This window comes from Acromyrmex echinatior, chromosome 7 (genome assembly GCF_024713525.1).
Source record: "Acromyrmex echinatior isolate Ae372 chromosome 7, ASM2471352v2, whole genome shotgun sequence".
In the NCBI taxonomy this organism is placed as follows: domain Eukaryota; kingdom Metazoa; phylum Arthropoda; class Insecta; order Hymenoptera; family Formicidae; genus Acromyrmex; species Acromyrmex echinatior.
In genome coordinates, this window is record NC_141858.1 from 454,937 (window position 1) to 478,849 (window position 23,913).

At 30.7% G+C, this 23,913-nt stretch overlaps 1 protein-coding gene across 14 annotated transcripts in view; it reads left to right on the top strand.

Annotated features, from left to right (window-relative positions):
• The window catches only part of LOC105144004 (prominin-like protein), a 331,794-nt gene that overhangs the window by 209,886 nt on the left and 97,995 nt on the right, over nt 1–23,913 (top strand). The gene's annotated exons all lie outside the window — the stretch shown is intronic.

Sequence of the window (23,913 nt, forward strand, 5' to 3'; positions counted from 1 at the left end):
TTCTTTCTGAAAGCACATTATTATTAGATATTATTTGCACTAAATTTGCTTCTCTATCGAATATAAGAAAGAAATAAATTTATGACCTTACATAAAATAAAAGAATGTATTTCATATAGAATGTTTTACTTTTCATAATATTTTCTAACGAATTTCCTTGCTCAATATGATAATTTCTCTTTAGCGAAAATATCAAATCATCGATCACTTTTGAATTGTGAAAAACGGAATCTGTGTTTTAGATTTCGAAGAGTCGAATAAATTATAAAATTTCAACTAATCGCAAATGGATTCATCGTAGTATAATTTCAAATTGTAAAAATATATAATGTTATTGAACGTTGCGGTAAATGAGGATCTTCCATGATATTTTGATTATGAAAAAATTAATTATAAATAAACTTACGTTAAGAAATAATAACACGAGAAGTAGAACATCTCATTCATTATAGAGATAATTTAAAGCAGAAAAGATTTTAGCTTGAAAACTACGATAGAAAAGTTACGAAATTATATGAAATTAAAAATTATATAAAATTATATGAAATCTTACATAAAATAATGACTACTACAATTAAAGGGGTATGTGTATATACACACACACACATATATATATATATATATATATATATATATATATACAAAAACAGATGTATTATATGGGTATATGTAGTTACAAAAACAAATATTGATTTTTTTATAAAACATTTTATAAATAATATAAATATAACTGTTTACACCCAATTAATTTTAAAATATTTCAGTAAAACAATGATTATAAATCACCCTAGCGGCGTATTTGTAAAATTAAACTCGAAAAGAATATATTTGTACATGAAGAAATCAAATTAATCTACAGTACCGGCCAAAGTATATCACGTTTAGAATTTTAAATAGACCAATGAGAATAAATTTTATTATATAAAGAAATTCTATTTTTCGAAACATGTCTAATGCTTAAATATATCTGTGTGAATTTATATATATTTAATTCTTTAAATCGTGTGTCAAAATCTTTTATATTGAAACGCAATTGATTAGTTTCACTGTATTGCTAGCATTTAAACTTGTTATGTTATTACTTATGCAAAGTTTATTATTCACGCGCACGCACGCACGCACGCGCACATAGTTTAACTTATTTTTTAGATTTAAAATAAAAATAATTTTTAACAAATGGTGTGTTGTTTTTATTATTTAATGAAAAGTCATTAGTAAACTATAGTTATATTATACATTAAAATATATTATAATTTGATAGACATATGTACTTTAAATCAAGTTATTCTCAAAAAATCTAAGATGATATACTTTTAGTCGATACTGCATATGCATACAAAAATGCATAAACATTCCTAAATTATAAATGAAAATATTGCAATATGAAATATTATACATTCAGCATGACAAAAGTTTAAATAAAAATTAAACATTTTTTTAATAATTATAAACTATTTATATATCAAATTGGATTTGTTTAATTTTTTATAAATAGGGTAATTCCCTATATACTTATACAGAGTGTGAAGATTCTTACGATTAATGAAATCATTTTGAAACGAAAATCCTAATATCAAAATCGAGGTTATAATAAATTAAAAATATCTATAATTTTATCTGCGTTTGTGCAATCTTTACGTAATCTTTATAAAAAAAAAATAATAATATTAGAAAATTGTATCATTTTATTCAATTCAAATATATAACTTTTTAAAAAAAATATCTGAAATCTCTAATTGCGTCAATTACAAACATAATATACATTTTTTCAAACATTATTGTACTTTTAAAAAAAATTAAAATGTATTTCATATATTTTTTGAAACTATATTTCAAATTTATTACAAACCTTCATTTCTTAAAAATAAAATATAAGTAGTATATATTTTTTTATTCTCATTTGAAAATCTTGCTATTCCCACTTAAATACATTTTTCTGAGTTTTCAACTCAGTAAAATTTAATTACAAAGAATTGAAAAAGAGTAAAAGTATAAATTAAAAAAATATATTTCAAATAAAATTTTACACTAAAAAAACTTAGTGCTGCTATATGATTAACAATATAAAATGCATGATATCATTTTGTATTGTTAATCGTGTAGCAGAACTAAGTTTTTTTATTGTAAAATTTTATATGAAATTTTTTAAATTTATACTTTTACTTTTTTTCACAGTTTTTTGTAATAAAATTTTTTACTAAGTTGGAATAGAAAAATATATATCATTTAAGTGAAAATAGGATGACTTTAAATAAGAATAAAAAAATTAATTAATTAATTAATTAATTAAATAAAGGTTTGGAATATAGTTTCTTGCACTTCGATTTTATTTTGTAAAAGAAGTAGTACAACAATAATTTGAAAAAATGTATATGTATTATGTTTGTAATTGATACAATTTAGAGATTTCATATATTTTTAAAAAAAATTATATGAAAACATGGATTAAGTAAGCAAAATCGTTACTCTGACAAAAACTTACCCGTGAGATCAAAGATTTGTCGTAATCATTGGCATATTATCACTTTAATGCACATCAAAATTATTAGTATCAAATAAATGTGGTCAAACGTTATAAAGTTAAAATGATAAATATGTAATTGTCATAAGATAAATTGTCAAGAGATATTATAAAATTTCCAGTTATTTAAAATAAAGATAGCTTGACAATAATCATGTGTGACTGTTACGACGGTCAGAGTATAATTGATAAAATGTAATAAATGATAAATAATAGTGCCACAAAGTCAAATTTTGTTTATAATAGATATATATGCTTTATGTAAACCCTCTGTGTTTTTCTGAAGATTGAGACTGTTATCTTGTTTTTTAATATGAAGTATTTCTGAGATCAAACGTTTTTTGTAACAAAGTTCTTCGTCGAGAATTGGAATATTATCCCAATCAAAATCGTATTCAAACTGCATCCTATGATCGGTTATAACAGAGCGGGAAGACGTGTTCCATCGGATGTGACTTTTATGTTGTTTGATTCTTGTATTTAAATTATAATAGTAATAAGGCTTAATAAATTAAACAAACAAAAAGAAAAGGGCTAAGAGCCTAAAACAATTATCATAAAATAAAAGAATTTTTTGTTAATAAATAAAACATGTCATCAAGTTAAAATATAAACTTTAATTTGACCGGTAACAAGTAAAAACAAAACAAACATTTCGATCTTTGTTGAATCATTTTCAATGTGAACAAAAATAACAATGGAAATATTACATAGATAATATATAAAAATTAAAATTCGCTCTCGATCGCAGTATCAAATATATAAGTCTCGCTTCAATATAAAATGAAAGTTATAAGGAAGTTATAATCGACAACAAGGTATTCCTCTTGTGTATATAGATTAAGGACGAACATGTTTCTGTTAGAAAGTACAAAATATAATGTAAAATTGCCACAGGAATAAGAAATAAAAAATAATAAAAAAAGTACAGAACGAGTAGCAAGTAATAAAAAGAAAGATACAAAATGAGTCGCGAGTAATAAAAATAAAAATAAAAAGGCAAAAATCTAATATTATGAGAAATATACATAAGAGTTATTAATGCAGATAGAAAATGTGTGATACCGTCATACATTATATATGTTTAATTTAGTCACAAATAAATTGAAAATAAATACTTTTTATGTCGAAGTGATATGTTATCTCTTATTAGGCAATGCGATGAGATTGAATATAATCATCTCTCTAAGATGCTCAGAGACAATGTGAAGTACAAAATATAAAGACAAGAAGATTGGAGTGATAAACTAAAAAGGAAGGGGAACATAAGAGGGAGAAAATAAGATAGAGGGAAGAGAAAATGGGGAAAGGAGAAATGAATAGAAAAAGAATGCAGCTAAGAAGAAGAAAGAGATTGAATGATCTGTAACTAAGTTTCAGGTAAAGATTCAGTATCATTTTGTTTATTAAGACCTTGTTTCTGTCTTCTAATGTGAATCATTTCAGACACCAATCTCTTATTATACGAAGATTCGCAGTCTAAAATTTTTACCTCGTTCCATCTAAAATTGTGGTTAAAATTAATACGATCAGTTATGACAGTGAAACCAGTATTCTTCTTAATGTCTGAGATATGTTCGTGTAATCTCGTATTCAATTTTCTTTTTGTCTAACCGACATAACTCGCCTTACAATCGTCACATGAGATCTTATAAACTATATTTTGATTGGATAGGAAATGAAGCTTATCTTTTCCTCTTTTTATAAAACTTTTTAATGTGTGAAGGATAGAAAAGGTTAGTTTACAATGGAACATACTGGAAATAGGAAGGAAACTTTCGGAAATAGATTTGACGTAAGGAATCGTAAAATATTTGTCTTCCTCTTGTGAATTACGTGTATAATAATATATAATAATAATATAATATGTTTATTATGTGTATGAAACTTTAATCTTTGTTCAATTGTAGAGAAAATAAAAGAGAGAGAATAACAATTATTTAGAAAGGTATGAATTGCATCTATCAGATTTTTTTGTTAGAACCGTGGATGTGATAAGAGAATAATTTTATCAATGAAACTAATAATAGTGTCTTTTTTATGGCAAAGAGGATGATTTCAATGGAAATTAAGGAACCTTCCCGAAAACGTCTTTTTGTGATAAATGTCAAATATAATTCTCTGGTTATTTATAACAAGCATCGTATCAAGAAAATTCAATCTGCTTGTACCAATCTCTAAAGTAAATTGCAATCTCTTATTTAAAGAATTAAAAATATTTAAAACATTGTAGTATCAGATGGAAGTGCAAGAATGACATTATCAACATATCTAAAGTAAAACAATGGTTGTACTGACAATTCTTTAAGTGCTATTTCTTCTAGATCTTGCATTATAATGTCGGCGATTATCGGCGATTAACGGTGAACCCATTGGAGTACCTGTTTGTAAGTTCTGTTATTAAAAGCAAAAAAGTTTAATCTAAAATAAATCTGCAATAATGAATTCGTTTTTTAAGATGTTTGTCTTCGCCGAAATGTAAACCCATCTCCTATCAATGCTATTTAATACTAGCTCAACAGGAATATTTAAAAAAAGATCTACATCTAACACCAAAACATATTCAGAATCAAAAATAGTATCATTTAAATGCTCAACCAAATGGAAACTGTCTTTAATATGACTAGGATCTTTTGGTATGCTATCATTAATTATATTATGTAAGAAAAGAGAAAGATAATATAATGGGCTGTTAACAGAGGACACAATCACTCTCAATGAGTTACTGTCTTTGATCAAACCGTAAGCTCTAGTACCATCTCCGATATGCTTGTTCGCCAATAAACCGATCACGCTTCCACACAACAATGTACGTAAATCCTAAGTCAATTTCTTACTCGGATCTTTATTAACGATTACATAAATGTTAGTGTCTGAAAGAATCTTCTCTATTTTCGATACGTAGGCATCCTTGTCAAGAGCAACACTTCCCTTGTCAGCGTTTGTGATAAGTATATTAGGATGGTTATTAATAAATCTTTTTGTAACATGCAGCCACTTCAAAATCTGTTGTCAATAAAAGTAGGAGAAGAGAAATTATTGTGGAATCTAAGTATTGGGAAAGAATTATTTCTGACAAAATTGATGATATTCTTAGGACGACCACTAATATTATTTTCAATGCGTTTGATAAATTCAATCAAAGTGTTGTTATCTTTATTGATAAGAAGCCCAAATTTTTCACCAAGTTATAATAAATATCGAACTTGTAAGGGAATGTTACTGCCGCTCAAATTAACGAAATTTGTGATGTAGCGTATCTAGGGGAGGCGCCTCATTAAATTTTTCTGGATTAATGTCAATTCTCTCAGAATTAGAATGAATATTTTGTGAAACATTGTCGATCGTAAGTTGAATATTTAAAGAGTTGTTATTAGTGTCATTAGAAACAACATATGACAACATATCTTGTATTTAATTGTCTCCCCCGTTTGTCCGATATAAGATGCATCACAATCTTTGTACTTAATTTTGTATACTACATTATTTTTAGGCAAATGTGGGAGAGGGTCTTTTTAGACTTTGATAAATTTTTTTAATTTATTTAAGCTGTGGAAAGAGACCTTAATGTCTTTGTTATTAAATTGTTTAAATTTATCCGGAACTTATGGTACAGTAAATCATGATGTCAAGTTTTTTTAGTTTTCATTGTTAGGAAGACATTACACTGCTGATTTTCTTTGTAAGAGGCTTTTGCTTCTTGTTGATAGTATCAAATATAAATTTCAAAGGATAATCGTTTTCATGTAAGTGTTGATTATAAATTCTATGTTTTTAGGTGGTATCCTTAGTCAGACAATAGAAAAGCTTTATCGACTAGGCTAATGATGGTGCTTCTTTTTTGAGAAGTAGGATGGTTAGAATAAAAATTTAAGTATCTCCTAGGGAAATTGCTTTTATGAAACAATCAAAATTTAGATGATTGTCTTTTTTCTTTACAGTAACATCTAAGAAATTTAATAAATCGCCTCCAACTTCCATAGTGAATTGGAGACGAGGGTGAAACGGGTTAAAACAATTTAATAAAACGTTAATTTTGCGAAGAAGGATTCGTGCACAGATCATCGACATATCTAATAAAAAGATATTGTTCAAAGGCATCAAGGCCATACTTTCCAGTCTTTTTAGCACTAAGTCGGCAATGATGGGTGACAACGGAGAGCCCATGAATGTTTCAAAGTTTTGCTTATAAATACTGTTGTCAAAAATAAAGTAGAGTCAAGAACAAAAAGAATAGTTTCCAAGAATTCTTTTTTTTGTAAGCATTGTCTCGATATAAAATTTCAATTCTCATTCACACAGTCCAAAGCTATATCCAATGGAATATTTGTAAAGAGTGAGACCACATCTAATGAAATTAGCAGATATATCATGATCTTCATTCATTTCTGTTCCTTTAAGAATGTCCACCAATTGAAAACTATTTTTTATATAGCTTTTTGCTTTGAGGGTTACATATAAAATATTGTGTAAGAATGAGGCTAACGAGTATAAAGGACTTCCAATCGATGACATATAATTATAATTCTATAAGGACAGTTTAATTTGTGAATCTTGGAAGGTGCATAAGCTCTCGAAAGTAATCAATCACTGCAATACAATTATTTATATTTTAAATCATTAAAGTAGCCAGATCTCTTCTATCTTGTAAGTAATGTTCTGAGAGATGTTGTGAGTTTTTAGATTGGATTTTTATTTATTGCTTCACAAGTTTCTTTGTCTTGAAGCAAAATTTTGAGCGAATTAATATAAACTTCTTTATCTAAAGCTACCGTGGTGTTACCTTTGTCTGCTCATGTGAAAATCAGATTGGGATGTGAAGATAAAAATTTTTTGATATCTATTTCTAATTGGAATAATTCTTTGTCTATTGGGGATGTATGGAGGGAGGAAGCAATTATGTTGTTTAAAATCGGAATAGACTGGTTAGTAATGTCAATCTTTTTATCTATTATGAATTTTTGAATATTATGTATATACTTTTAATGCTTTCTATGATGATGTTATTGCTATTTCTGTTTGGTAAAGTAAAACTTTTTTTTCATTATTGCCGACTTAGTGCTGCAAAGACTGGAAAGTATAGCCTTAATGTCTTTTAATGAACAATTACCTTTTTATTATTGATATGTCGATGATCTGTGCATAGTTCTTCGCAAACTAACGTTTTTTTAAATTGTTTAAATTCGTTTCATCCTCGTCTCCAACTCATTATGGAAATCGGAGACAATTTATTAAATTTCTTAGATGTCACTATAAAGAAAAAAGACAATTATCTAAATTTTAACTGGTTTCATAAAAGCAGTTTTTCTGGGAGATACTTTTATTCTAACCATCCTACTTCTCAAAAAAGAGGCATCATCATTAGTCTAGTCGATAAAGCTTTTCTATTGTCTGACCAAGAATATCACCTAAAAACCATAGAATTTATAATTAATACCTTACTTGAAAACGATTATCTATTGAAATTTGTATTTGATACTATCAATACAGGAATCAAAAGCTTCTTACAAAGAAAATCAGCAATGCAATGTCTTCCTAACAATGAAAACCAAGAAAACTCGACATCATGATTTATTGTACCATGTGTTCCTGTTATGAAGTGAATCCTTAAGTTCAGCTTACTATGATGCAACATGATTGGTGAGCAATCATTTTAACTGTCCAGATGGAGATGGTGCCGTCCTTGTATGTACTACGTTTTTCTATCATCCTTATGTTCATGGGTTATCTTTTTATCTTCCTTGATTTTATTAACTCACTCTAGATTTCGTTATATATAATAAACAAAATCTTATAATTTCATCAATTATCTGTGTGCTTCTTTTGGATTCTAGATAACAACAGATTCTATAACAACAGTTTCAAATATTATAAATTAAAATAATTTGACAACAAAGACATTAAAGTCTCTTTCCATAGCTTGAATAAATTAAAAATTTTATCGAAATCCAAAAAGACCCTCTCCCGCATTTGTCTAAAAACAATATAATATATAAAATTGAGTGCCAAGATTGTAATGCATTCTATGTCGGATAGACGGGGAGACAATTAAATACAAGACTCAAACAATAAAAGTCACATCCAATGGAACACGTCTTCTCGCTCTATCATAATCATAGGATGTTTGAATACGATTTCGATTAGGATAATGTTTCAATCTTCGACGCAGAATCTTGTTACAAAAAACGTTACGTTTGATCTCAGAAATGCTTCATATTAAAAAACAAAATAACAGTCTCAATCTTCAGAAAAACACAGAGAGTTTACATAAAGCATACAAGTATATACCTATTATAAATTGAATTTGACTTTGTGGCATTATTAGTTACCATTTATTACAGTTTATCAAGTATACTCTGACCGTCGCACTGATTATTGTCAAGCTATCTTTATTTTAAATAATTGGAAATTTTATCTCTTGACAATTTATCTTATGACAATTACATATTTATCATTTTAACGTTTGATCACATTTATTTGGTCTACTAATTTTGACATGCATTAGAGTGATAATATGCCAACGATTACGACAAATCTTTGGCCTCATGGATGAGTATTTTGTCAGAATAACGATTTGGCTTATTTAATTCATATTTTCAAATTACTTTAACAAATTAATTGTTATATTGGAATATCCGGATGCTCTCACACAAGGTTTTTCAACCGTTTTTGAGCAATTTTTGATGCTCTGGGAATATTTCATTCGGCTTCTCAAGATTTTTTTATCATTTTTGATTAATAATCCATAATAACCATAATTCTTACTGCGTTTTATGGTTTTTTTTCCAAAGTATTATTAATTTTTTATACATCTGAAGATGGCTCAATCTAGGGTCCAAAATCCGAACAAATTTAAATTTTCCGCTATATTGTTGTTGATCCGAGAAAACCTGATGCTTCTAGTAAATAGTCATATTCTCAAAATGCCCGCGATGTTGAAACCAAGTGCGAAGTATAATCGAAGAGCTGCGATCATCGAAGGTCTTCGCGCTAGACGCTCAGCAATGAAAATAATTCGATTCTTTGAATATCGGAAATCAACCGTTTATGACGTTGTAGCAAAATATATGGCTTTAGAACAGTTTAACGAAGGTTCCAGTATGCCAGCGAGGAAGAGTCACTCGAAAGAACGCACCGTGAGGACTCCCGCAGTCGTTGAAAGGGCTCAAGCGCTGATTTCGGATCACCCAAGACAATCGTTGCGAAAATTAGCATCGATTGTTGGTTTAAGCGAGCTAACAATGCGTCGAATTGCCGAGGAGGATCTTCGATACAAATTCGTACATATTAAAGATATGACAAATCTCTGAGACTGCCAGGACAATCCGAGTTGCTCGCCTCGGCTCTCATTCTGGCCTCCCAACAGCCCAGATTAAATCCCTTGGACTATTACGTATGTAGGGTAGTTGAAAGAGTCACAAACAAGTCTCGACATCCCAATGTGATGTCATTAAGGACCGACTATTGAGGCAGCATTCGTCGACATGGACAGCGCTACATTACAGCATGCGTGCGAACGCTTCAGACCAAAAATAGAGGCCATCATTCAAACTAGGGGATATATCGAATAATTGTCGTCTACAGGGATTCCTCAAATGCCATGTAAAAGGAATTTTTGTAATATTTAATTTTTCATTAAAAACATTTTGTTTAAAAAAATTGTTCGATTTGTCCGGATTTTGGTAATGCACCCTGTAGTAGCCGAAACATGTTATGTGAATTTTTATAATGAGAAGATTTTAATTTGAATATTTGTAAAGTGTAAAATAACTGGTTTTTTTTTCTTTAATATATAAATAAATTTTTAATTTTAATTTGATAATTATTTGATTCTTATTGCCCTGTCGAAACAGTAATTTTATTTTTAATTATAAGAGTCCTTTATTTTATTATATTAAAATTTATGACTTTGCGTCGCGATATATCTGTTTGTAAAACAAATCTAAAAAACACATCTAAAAAAAAAATACTTTCATTACACAATTCAAGCGGAAGCTATATTGAACGTACGTAGAACTTGATCGGTTCGACCGTTATTAAGATATAATAATCTTGATTATTCGCAACTCGCGCGTAAAAGACACGATATGATCTCGTGCTCATTCCTCGCGCTGCGCGTTCACTTAGCGCGTGACGCTACCGTGTCTCTTTAACAGTATTCGGACAAGAGGTCCGAATAACTAGCTTTCGCTTAGCATTTTGTGTTATCGTACCACACTTAAACGTACAAACTGTATAAGGCAGTATTTGATTATTACCACCCGTGTAAAGTTGACCCCCTCCTCCCCCAACTTTTGAAAAAATTAATTTTCTACAGTTTATTCGATTGCTCATCGTTTGTACATTTATGAACATTTTGAATCTTCGTTTACACACTTCTAATAAGAAAGTTATTAAAAAAACAATTCGGAGGGGGAGGAGGGGGGTAACTTTACACTAATCCCCCAACTTCGAGCAAATTAGATTGAAGAGGTCTTAACAGATTTTCGCTTGCACATTTCAAAACAATTCGATTTTTCGTTTGCACACTTTTAGTTTCGAAATGGATCATAATTGTTAATAACTTTTTAACTAAAGATGTGCAAACGAACAATTGAATTGTTTTGACATATGCAAACGAAAATTTATCAATTGATGCCATTTCAAACTCGTTTCTGTTAAATTCGAGCTGAAAATGTAATTTATGTTGTGTGAAGTTGACCCATCAACACCCATTTGTTTATAACTCTTCAAGGTTTATAATTTTTAAAGATGTGCAAACGAAAACCTATCGATCCATTTTGAGCATAGTAAGTGCGATTTGAATCTGTTTGCCGCTTTCGATTCTTCTCGAAACTTTAATTGTTAATAATTTTTTAACTACAGGTATGCAAATAAAATATTGAATTGTTTCGAAATGTACAAACAAAATCTATTGATTAAAACCTTTTCGATCCAATTTGCTCGAAGCTGGGAGGCTAGTGTGAAGTTAGCTCTCCAAAATTTTTTTCTAATAACTCTTACTAGAAGTAGTAAGAGATACAAACGAAAATTCAAGAGTGCATAAATGTGTAAATAATGAGCAATCGATTGAGCTATAAAAAATTAATTTTCTCAAAAGGTAGGAGACCAACTTTACATGAGTCATATTATTTTTTGAGTAGGATAATACATAGGAAATATTTTGTAAGAAATTATACAGAAATGTAAGATTGATATACAAGGTGTCCCACGTAACTGTGATCACGATTTTTTCGGCACTTCCAATGATTTGACAAAAATTAGATTGGATAAAAGTTAATCAGTTTTCAGTCGGCTACAAATTGCAATATTAAAAATTTGCAAAATATTCTTTTTTAGGAAAAAAGTCATTAGTCACCTTAATTTTTTTAAATGGCACTACATATTTTTTATTTCATAATGTTGTAACTGGTATCAAGTGGAGTTTAATGACGTACTATGAGATGTACCTTGAGATGACGTTACAGTCAGATGTGAAGAACAAACGTAGTCATTTCGGAATTCGTGATATTCCCGAATGTAGTTCACACGTATATGTAGTATGTAGAAAAAATATCAACATAATTTGTAATATAGCGTAGCTCAAATGCTTCAACAGTTCTTGTATTCAGTCTTAGTTTATTGTTAGAGTAAATCATAGTTCAGTTTGAGTTTGTCGAAAATGTATTCCTATAATAAGAGAAAGTTGATATGTTGTTAATATTCGGTGAATGTAAAAGGAATGCAAGTGAAGTTGCAATTCTGTATGCCACAAGGTACTCACAAAGACATCACTCGTGTGCAACAATGTTTTATAACATTGAAAAGAATAAAAATTAGGGAGAATTTGAAAAGAAGAAAAGGAACAAACCGCATTTAAGTAACTGCAGACAATACTCTTAGCACATTTAGAAAAAAATTCGCACACTTCCATTCGTGCAATTGCTACTGAAATTGATTTATCTAAGAGTTCTGTTCATAAGATGGTAAAACAGAATCGTTATTATCTTTACAAAATCATCTAAGTACAACATTTACGTATAACTGATTCACAACATCGTTTAAATTTTATAGCATGGCTAATTGTTACATACGAAAGTAATCCTGAAATATTACAGAATATCCTATGGACAGATGAATGTAAATTCTCAAATAATGGTGTGATTAACCGTCATAATCATCACTTTTGGTCGAAGGATAATCCCCATTAGTTCCGAGAACATAATTTTCAACAGAAAATTACAGTGAATGTTTGTGGTCTAATATACGGTCATCTGATTTTACTTTTGTGAACAGAACTTGACAGTCCAAGCTTACTTAAATTTTCTTTGTTCTCAACTTCCAATATTATTGCAAGTGCTTCCAAATGATGTTGTGCAACTATTTATTTCCAACAAGATGGTTGTCTATCTGATAACGCTCGGATTGTTGTTCAATATCTAAATTCGAAATACAAAGAATGTTGATTGGGCATTTACGGACCAATTCCTTGGTCACCTCGGTCTCCCGATTTGTCACCACTAGATTTTTTTCTATGGGATCATTTGCAATCAATACGCAATACCAATTCAAAATATGGAACATTTAAAGCAGCGAATCCGTACAGCATGCGAAGAAATTCGCCATGATAGCATTATAGGAGCAACTAATGGAAATTTATTATATAAAGCAGAATTGTGCCTACAAGAAAATGGACTACAATTCGAATCTCACTTATTGTATTATAATTACATAATTTCTTTCATTAAATTTGTTATAATTTTTTGTTCTACTTTTTCATTGTGCTACTATTTTTATAATTTGTTTATAATTTGTTGTTTTGTATGTAATTTCATTTAAAAAACAAGAATTCGTGTCTGTGAAAAAGTAGAAGATACACAAATCTTTTTCTATTGTAGAATAGTCTATATAAAAAATTTAATACAAATAAAATAATTTTTCACGAAAACGTTTCATCCCACAACTGTAAGGTCATCTCAAGGTCATAGTATAGCTAATGATTGAACTCGTCTTGACACCAATTACAATATTATGAAGTAAAAAATATGTAGTACCATTTAAAAAAATTAGGGTAACCTTGACTTTTTTCCTAAAAAAAAGTATTTTGCAAATTTTTAATATTGCAATTTTTAACCGATTGAAAACTGATTAACTTTTATCCAAACTAATTTTTGTCAGAGCATCGGAAGTGTCGGAAAAATCGTGATCACAGTTACATGGAAACACCCTGTATATATAGGGTCTGGAAATAATCGCCAAATATTTCATGGGTAGGTAGAGAGGTCACTAAATTGAGTCGAAAAGTCCTCTACCATTTTGCAATTTTCGTAATAGTTAACAAGATATTAATTACTAAAAATTGTCAAATATTGGTCTTGAATAATTTTTTACTCAAATACTACCAACTTTATAGAAAAGCTGCAAGAGACAAAAATCACTTATTTTCTTCTCATAAAGTTTTTCTTATAAAGAGAATTTTTTTAGAATTTTTTCAAAATTTTTTAATACCATATTTTCTCATGTTCGTAAAAATGTAATATTAAAATGTTGATAAAAAATTCTGAAAAAATTCTTAGAACTTTATGAGAAGAAAATAAATGATTTTTATCTCTTGCAGCTTTTCTATAAAGTTGATAGTATTTGAATAAAAAATTATTCAAGACCAATATTTGGCAATTTTTAATAATTAATATCTTGTTAACTATTGCGAAAATTGCAAAATAGTAGAACACTTTTCGACTCAGTTTAGTCCTCTCTACATGTCCGCTCGACTTACTATTGTCAAAGGTATGGTCCACCGAGCGCACGACGCGCGGGCCGCGTGGAGTAGGAATGGCCTAACAGGTGCGCTGCGCCCTTTGAGCTTAGATGCTCACAACGGGAAGCCCCGCTCCTCGCGGCCCGCGCGCTCGATGGGCCGTACTTTTTGCAATAATAGGTCGGGAGGACGTGCATATTCGGCTATCTTTAAATCTCTAACGTTAATATCTGGTTAATTATTGCGAGCATTACAAAATGGTAGAGGACTTTTCTACTCAATTTACTAGTTCACTCTACCTGCTCGGGACGAGTGGGACCGTATATTCATGACACCCTGTATATATATATATATATATATATATATATATATATATATATATATATATAACCATGCTCTTCAAGTGTCCCTATAAATAATAATCCAACGGATTTAAATCCGATGAGCGAAGTGGCCATATAACTGGATCGCCACGTCCTATCCATCTTTCTGAAACCGATTGGTTAAATGGTGTCTGAAAAAATGGGCAGGGGCACCATCGTGCATGAACTACATTCGTTGTCTATATTGTAAAGGAATATCTCTCAAAAGTTTGAATAAATTATTTTCGAGAAAATTAAGATACACTTGTCCTGTTAGTCTATTAGGCAAAATGTAAGATCCGATTAAATGGTCTCTAAAAATAGACTGCCCAAACGTTCACAGAAAAACAATGCTGATATTGTGATGCTATGATAGCATGAGGATTTTTATGTCTCCAACATGTATGTTATGGACGTTATTGATCCCATCCCTGATGAAAGATGTCTCATCAGTAAACAAAATATTGCAGTAAGCAAAAAATTGTGGATCTTGATTGCATCGATGAAGAATTGATAAAGAGTGATCCGTTGTTGCAAATCAACTGGTAGAAGAGTCTGAACGTGCTGGACATGATAGGGATGCAAAAGTTTATCATGCAAAATGTTCCACAGTGTGGTGACTTGATCTTTTTTACAAGGCAATTTTTCGACGATTTTCCAGGATTTTCTTCAATTATGCGTATAATATTTTCCTCGAATGCAGGAACTTCTAACAAGTCGCGGTCTACCGCAGTCAATTAAATTTGGTTTGAACTGTCTCACGTAAGCGTTAATGAATTTTGTTAAACATTCTTCTACTTAGCTGTCGGTAATTCGGATAAGCTGCATGATACAAGCGTACTACTTTTGAAGCATTGTCCTTTGCTCTGCCATATATAAAATGAATATGTCATTTCAGAATTTGTGTCAAAAATTAGCCATTTTTCAGATAACACAAAATTAGACACGGTCCACAATCCAAAGTTGAATACAACAATCCCTGCGTAATTAGGTAGTCATATACGGGCGTCTGTGAATGAACTGACTAAGAGACTTGGAAATTGTTGTCAACAAATACGAAATAAACTTGGAATTTTTGATCTTCAATGACGAAACATGCCGAATTGTGTATTGACATGAGCCGAAGGCACATTGAACATTTATTGTAGATTTAATTTATTTTCTATTTTTCACAGAAGAAAATGCTTCATAACTCAGAAATAAAAGGTTTTCGGAGTACTGTTCATTAAGACTTTTTGGTTTGTTTTAACGAGTACTACACATCCCTAAAATTTGGTATCACATTTTGGGAACACCCTGTGTGTATATATATATATGTGTATATATATATATATATATATATATATATATATATATATATATATACAGGGTGTCTCTTAAGATGAGTCGGGGCCACTGGGAGTGGAGAATGGATCAAAGGGAACAAAAAATTCTTATACCATTTTGAGATACTCGTAGTTTTTGAATTAGAAAAGAAAATGTCTAAGCCAATATGCGGTTAAACCGCGCCACATGAATTCGTAGGATGGCCCACACTCGAGCGGCAGCGGCGGAGGTGCGTAGAGAGGGGGAAAAAGCGCTTCGTCGCAATAATTAACGAGATATTAACGTTTAAAGATAATCGAATATGCACGTCCTCCTGATCTATTATTGCCGAAGGTACGCCCTACCGAACGCACGGCGCGCGAGCCGCGAGAAACAAGGATGGCCTAGCAGACGCGCCCCGCTCACCGCCGCGAACCTCTAAGCTCGAACGGCGCGGCGCGGAGTCCGTTTCTCGGAATGAGAGGGGCTATATATTTGTGCCCTGTAAATGTGAAATTTTATTAGAATTTTATTAGAACAAATGCCAATCAAATGTTTGGTTAATATAACCAAAAATAATGTTATTTTTACAAATATTTAGTATATCAATATTTAGTATATTATTACTAAATGGTAATAGTTTATGTATACATATACTTATTAAATATTTGTGTAAAAATAACATTATTTTTTATTATATTAATCAAACATTTGATTGGCATTATTTCATCATACATTTAATAGCTATTATCAGATTCTGAGAGGGTTAAAAGCTATTAAAAAAATTTAGAGTGATTTCTAATTATGGCAATATAACACACTTTTGTTAGCATTGCTATTGTATTGTTAGTATTGTTTTCTTATATTGCCACCTATTGCGCACAATATTACCAATACTGTTAATGTATTGCTAGTATTTCTATTGCTACTAACATTACCTATTTATGAGATCGATTGTCAAAATGTTTATAACTCAAACAGGATATGGCAGAAAAAAATCTCTTTTTTTCATATAATATTAATTTCTTATGTAAAATGATTTGCACCAAAAATATTATATATATTATTTATAACGACTTTTGAAGAAAATGAAGTTGCAGTAAATTTTTCTTATCACCTATTTTGTTGTCTGGCAAGTCTTTGGCATTATTACTCGCGATGTCTCTGTATTCGTAAAAAATGACATGTCTTAAAAAATCTTTGCTACAATTATTTGCTACAATGCTTATTTAATCATTATCCTGACAAAATTTGTAAATACAATATATTTTATTAAAAATGACTATGTATGGTAGATTGATCAAAATGAGACGAGGTTAGGTGATAATTAATTTTAATATCTTTAGAGAACATTTTAGAGAATAATAGAATATATTTACAAACATTATATTTTATATTTTATATTTTTTTCATTTTTCATATAGAAATTACAGTACAGAAACAAATTACGTATTTTATGATTAAAATACTATTTTATTTGTATTAATATCATTATCATTATTATTTCTCAAAATATAGAATTGATACTAAAATAAAAATTGTATTTTTTATATGTGTTGTCCATAATAAATATGCTACTGCCAATCCTAGAACGTGTGACACTCAAAACACGGGGTTGTCACATTTTCGCGTTTCATTCAAAATTAAATAATTTATTTTTATAATATGATGAATTCACGAATAATATTTTTTTCAATATTATAATATACTATATTTAAGTAAATGGAATAGATTTATATTGTACGAACAATTTAAACACAGTTTAATATGCAGGGTGTTCAGAAATTTTCAACCGATAACATTTGTGGGTAGGTAGAACGAACTGAGTCGAAAAGTCCTGTACCAATTTTCGTAATAGTTACAAGATATTATTTATCAAATATTGGTTTCAATTATTTTCACTAATTTTTTATTCAAATATTGTTAACTTTACAGCGAGAGATGAAAATTGTTTATTTTCTTCTCACAGAGCTCTGAAAATTTGTTCAGAATTTTTCAATATCGTATTTTCTCATGTAAAAATAAAAAAATGCAGTACTAAAAAGTTGATAAAAAATTCTGAAAAAGTTCTTAGAGTTCTATGAGAAGAAAATAAATAATTTTTGTATCTTGCTGTTTTTCTACTGATAATATTTGAGAACAAAATTATTAAAGATCAATATTCGACAATTTTTAGTAATTAATATCTTGTTAATTATTGCGAAAATTGCAAAATGGTGGAGGACTTTTTGACTCAGTTTAGTCCACTTTACCTGCCCACTAACGTTGTCAATTGAATTTCTAGATCCTATATTATCATTATGGTAAAACTATGTGTGAGATCAACAAAATAATATAAAGTGGTTATACTTCATCATTTAATATATTAACGTAATTTATATAATCAACTTTTATATATATCTCAGTGCTTAATACTTAAAGCTAATATACAATAGAGCGTATAAAACTTCAAACAAACTCAAAAATATATTATCAAGGGAAAAGTAAATAAAAAAAGCAACGATCTTTCACCCAAGGGACTCACATGTAGATCCTTGTAGTTCATAAATCGTCCAACTTGTTTACTTTTGGATGGAAATATTACTTTTCCAAATGGGTATTTAATTTGATTATTTAATTTGATGTTATAGAAAATATGTTGTTGCAAGTGCTAATTGCACAAGTAACAAGACAAGTACAAGCAACAAGTAACAAATTAAGTCATGAACGTGTGAAGAAATATAAATGATTAAAAGTTAAACGATTGTCGAAACAGATTTATTAAATATAATTTTGAAGAATTAGTATAAAAGAAGACCCTAAGCGAAGATAAATTATAAACTATAGAAATTGCGGACTCAAGTTAATTACGGAAAGTGTCCTCACTCGATAAGCAGAACGCTGACGGGCTAGCGCAGAGTAGAAAAATAAGAGAATTACTTGAAGCGTTTTACAACTTAAGTAATTCAGAGTTGGAAAGAAAAGCTGAATTATTTGAAGCGTTTTATCACTTAAACAATTCAGAGTAGAAAAACAGGAGAATTATTTGAAGCGTTTTACCACTTAAGTAATTTGAAGTAGAAAAGAAGTGATGAATTACCTGAAGTAATTCTATCGCTTAAGTAAGTAATTCGGAGCAGAATAGGATAGATTGGAATGTTACTATTTTTGAGAATCTCAAAAAAAAAAAAGAGAGATTATTGATGGTCAAGAGACTTTTCAAATAATTAACAAGAAAACATTTTTTACTGTTGGATGTGGTGCGAATAACTGCGAGAATCCTCGGTGATGGTTTAGTGAAGTCGCGGAACTCGCGGAACTAGCTGGAGTTTTCAAATAACTTGCCGATTCCCGAACTGCACAAACCAAGAACTCCGCACTTTATGATAATTTAACCCGTTGACTTGATCGAAATTTAATGACAATTAGGTTTGCAGAGGGCTCGTATTTATACTCGCGAGGATATGCCCTTCTTTGATTTTGGCAGTCGGTGACTTAGCGTCTTCTAGGAATTGGATACTTGGAGGAATCTGATTGGTGAAGATTTTAATTAGTCTAGGTCTGGATGCGCGCAACTTCAAATACTAGTTCAAGTATTTTAAAGAAATATTAGATATATTAAAAAACAGATATATATATATATATATATATATATATATATATATAAAATAGACTGTGATATAAATGATTATCTTCTTTTATCGAGAGTTTAACTTAACATAGCACCCCTACGATTAATGTAAATTTTTAAATAGGATGATATTCATTAAAAACTTTCAATATATAATGTTGATATGTAATTTCTGTAATGTTGATATGTATTATAATTTAAGAACTATGTCGTTTACATATTTGTAATAAAATCCAGTAGTGAAAGAAAATGTTATTCGATTCTAAATGGTAAATATATTACGAACATACAATATTCCCAAGATAATGATTCATAAAGAAAATCATATAAACAGGCAATTGGGAATTGGCGCTGTACGGTGCGCAGTTTTTGTGTATTTCTTTAAATTAATTATATATTATTTGTATTTATGTTTCGACTAATCTTTTAGCCTTCCTCAGCAAAATTACAGTATATGTTACAATACATTAGTTATTCATGAATCATATAAAAGTTGTTGTATGTGAAGTTACAGTCAATATCATTGTGGCAGTAACATATATATTCCTCCATTTCAGAATAGATTCTAAATTTTGTAGAATGACGCTCGTTATTATATAGGTGATAGAGAGAAACTTATGGAAAGGTTGCTTAAATAGAAAAGGCCGAGTTAAAAATCAATTTTAATGTCTTGTGGATTCTACGATTCTTTTAGATCATAAAATATTGATTGTCATCACTCTTATATCAGTTACGAAACATAATTAGTTATCAAGTCGTTAGACTGTTTATGAAGAAGGTCAAATAGTAATCAAAGATACAGTACTCAAGACAAAGAATCATAGTAGAAACTCCATACCCAGTTAAAACACAACTAACACCGGCGACCAACGTTAACTCTAAACAAAGACTAGATATCAAATTTGCTACAGAGGTTTAAAAATCATAAACTAAACTTTTGAGAAGGAACCAGAAGAGTAGGAATTTTGTTTATTGTCATTCAACATGCGTTCGTAACTTGCAACGATATCTTTTTATAGATATAATTTTATAGATATAGTAAGAAAAGATCATGAATCTAGCGATAATAATTTTCACACAAGATAATCAAAGTTTTTTCTAGTCACCCACTCCTATCCTTGGCGACACTTCGACACCCAAATTTGACCAATCCGATGCAAGAAACGAGGCGAATGATTAGAATCAATCCCACCAATAGGCTCTCGTCCATCTCTAAAATTCTTAAACAAAGAAGATGACGATTCTTCAATAAGCGATCATAGATCAAGACTTACGCTACAGGCGGAGTCGATTGCATAATCCACCAATAATTATCGAGAATCTTGAATGTCGGTTGCCCCTCCCCCCCTCAATAAACAAATCCCGCCAAAAATCTTAATCTATCAAACTAATACATTTCATAAAGATCCAGTCCCACAAATACCTCTATATAAACCGCGATCTCGCGTACCGAGCGTTGTCCAAAAAACGTCGTTCCGTGAGTTTAACTGATCAGCTATTAAAACAGTTATCATCGTGCATTCGATTCCTTGTCCAATATCCACCATTTTTTTTGAGCCATCGCTTCAAAGACAATAATCATTCCTTCAAGGAACTCCGGAATCGGAGCGAGGAACAATGCTACATTTATCTGAGCAAAGTGTCGTATCCTACGGCATGGGGTTCGGAATTCAATGATAACTTCGGAATGCGAAATAATTAACGCTCATGATTTTATTTTTTAATAGAATTTAATAAAGTATTTTTTTACATAGTTAGATCTTGATTTGTTATAACTTCCACCTTAACACATCGCAGTTGTACTTTTCCATTATAAATGGGCAGAGTTATGTGACTCTTTCTTTTTGATAGATTGATCGCCGCGCGCCACCCGCCTCTTGATGATATATCTTACGTTGTATCTCTTATTTCTGCCGGTCGTCCTTGCCGAATCAGTGTTTACATGTCAGCATTCTGATTGTCGATCAAGGATGCAATGGTCAAATTTTATGGATTGATTGCACAATTAAGTCCTTATGATCCTATCTCTTTTATACTTTCTTTAAACAATTTGCGAAATTTATATTTACATTTTTTTTAAATTCTCAGTATCAAGTTGCTTATATATTTACGTTTTAATTTTCTGTGCTTGTGCAATGGCACTCGTGACATCAGTTTCAAATAGTAAGTCATCTATTTTTGCTCTTTTGTTTTTCTCTATCCGCTATTTAAAAGCTCACTAGCTCCGCGAATTTCATTTTTCCGTTTATTGGTCTAATCCTCACATGTTCTCCTTATTTCCTTCCTTATACAGAGCCCGATATATTATTTATTTTCCTAAATTCTCGTGGGTAACCAATCATCTCGTGTTGTATTCATACCTTACCCGACGCGCGACTAAACGCCAAAGAAGCCAGCGGATTAGGAAGATCTGTCGGCTTCTTGATGAAGTTTATCGCGAATTTTGAAATCACTGGCGCTCCAGAATCAATTTCTGTGCCATTGGTTCCGTCCGTATCCAAACGTATCTAAGTATAATGAAATACGTCAGCTCCTCAGCAATGTCAGCAACCAGAAGCGAGGTTCGGATTCGACTAAACTCTTTATGCCCCTCACACTCATTATGCCTCTTCCACCATCATCGTCTACTATATCTTTTTTTATCCTAAATAGCGGAGATTATCCCGTTGTCCTTATCGGTATAATTTCGCATTACAATAAACAATATAATTGTAATATAACACATGTGTTATCATACTAGAAAATAAATCGAAATCGGAATTAGACTGCGATAAATGCAATGAGCATGCCAAACAATGTCGCCAAACGATATTATACGCAGGCAGCGCAGGCAACCGGCACCATCCCAAAAACAATTGCGAATGGAATACTCGGTTACGTGGCTAAGATAGTGAGGAATAGCTGCCACTAACTTAGCTACTCGTATTAAATACGCTTTTCACTTGAACTAATGAAGTTGGATGTCGGCAGCAAATGTATTTTATCTTCAATAGCCAACTCTTAGCAATAATAGCAAAGTTTAAACCAGCAGCTGATATTACTAATTGTGAATCCTTTTTTTTGCGTATAGCTCTTCTTCTTCTTCTTATGTTAGACCTCTGATCTGTGTTATATCTCTCTCATATGTTTGTGGTACATACGCTGATTATTTAATTGTCACGAGCATATGAGCTTCCAGCTCCCTTCCTTCAATCTGTTTCCTCTTCTCCGTTGTGGCACTCCGCCTTAGCCTCTTCCCTGTTTTCTTTTTTCTAACGCAAAATTCGTCTTCCAAAAACTTCTATATATACTACTAGACTGCTAAGTACTAGACTACTAGGTTGCTCGTTTGAAAAAGTGACCCTCTAATTTTAAATTGCATTATATGCATGCGTCGACTGTTCCGTGTGACCGCGTGACGTACATGTGCACATATTATTACATACATATTTTGGCAGATTAACCTAATTTAAAAGTATTAAAACTATTTATATTTTATTGTACTGTTCAGGAGGGCTAAAAAAGTTGAACGAAACATTTGCATTATATAATTTGTGAACAATAAATTAAATTTTATGCAATAATTGCGTGGGCTCTTAATAGTTTTTAATTTCTTTACAATTTTATAAGAAATTGAATGGGATCACATCTTTTATACACGTCTACAAGAGGCATTTCACTCTCGAATCACAGTACAAGCGAGTCGATGCGTTTAATAAACGAAGCATGAAATCAGCGAATTAACAAGCGCAAATAGCGAAAATAATGCGAGGAAGTTAATAGAAATCAGTGAAAATAAGGAGCGAGTCAGCAAGAATCGAGCAACAATGTTTATTTAACTCGAGAATGAAATGCTCTTCGCACATCTATTAATATTCAATTATCTATATTTTCTCTTAAATTTCCGAAGAAAGTATAATTTTTCAAACGCTATTTTTCACACGAGGGATACATTTGGCATATGTATGTGCAGTTGATACAAAACATCGCAAGACACAACTATACTGCATTTCTTCGAGTTAATTCGTGATGCATGCATAGAACTATCGTATAATTTCGGGATCCATTTCACATCAGCTTGTTCTAAGGAGTTAGCATTAGTCTTGTAATATATACAGAAGTCTGTGATCCTAACTCAACGCATTTTTCCTAACACTTCCCTTCTTCTCCCAGCACAATCTTTCTAATTTCCTCTCCCTCCTCCTCGTCCTTCATCCCCCGCCGATTCTACCGCGTCGAGCGGGGTGATACCCAATTGGACACCGATCGATTGGACATTGATCAGTTGGACACTGAACGATTAGACACTGCTCGATTGTACACGAAGTGAAATCATGTGTGTCTTAGTAAACTGTACACAACGCCATGTAATTTAATTATTTCATTTTATTTAATTATT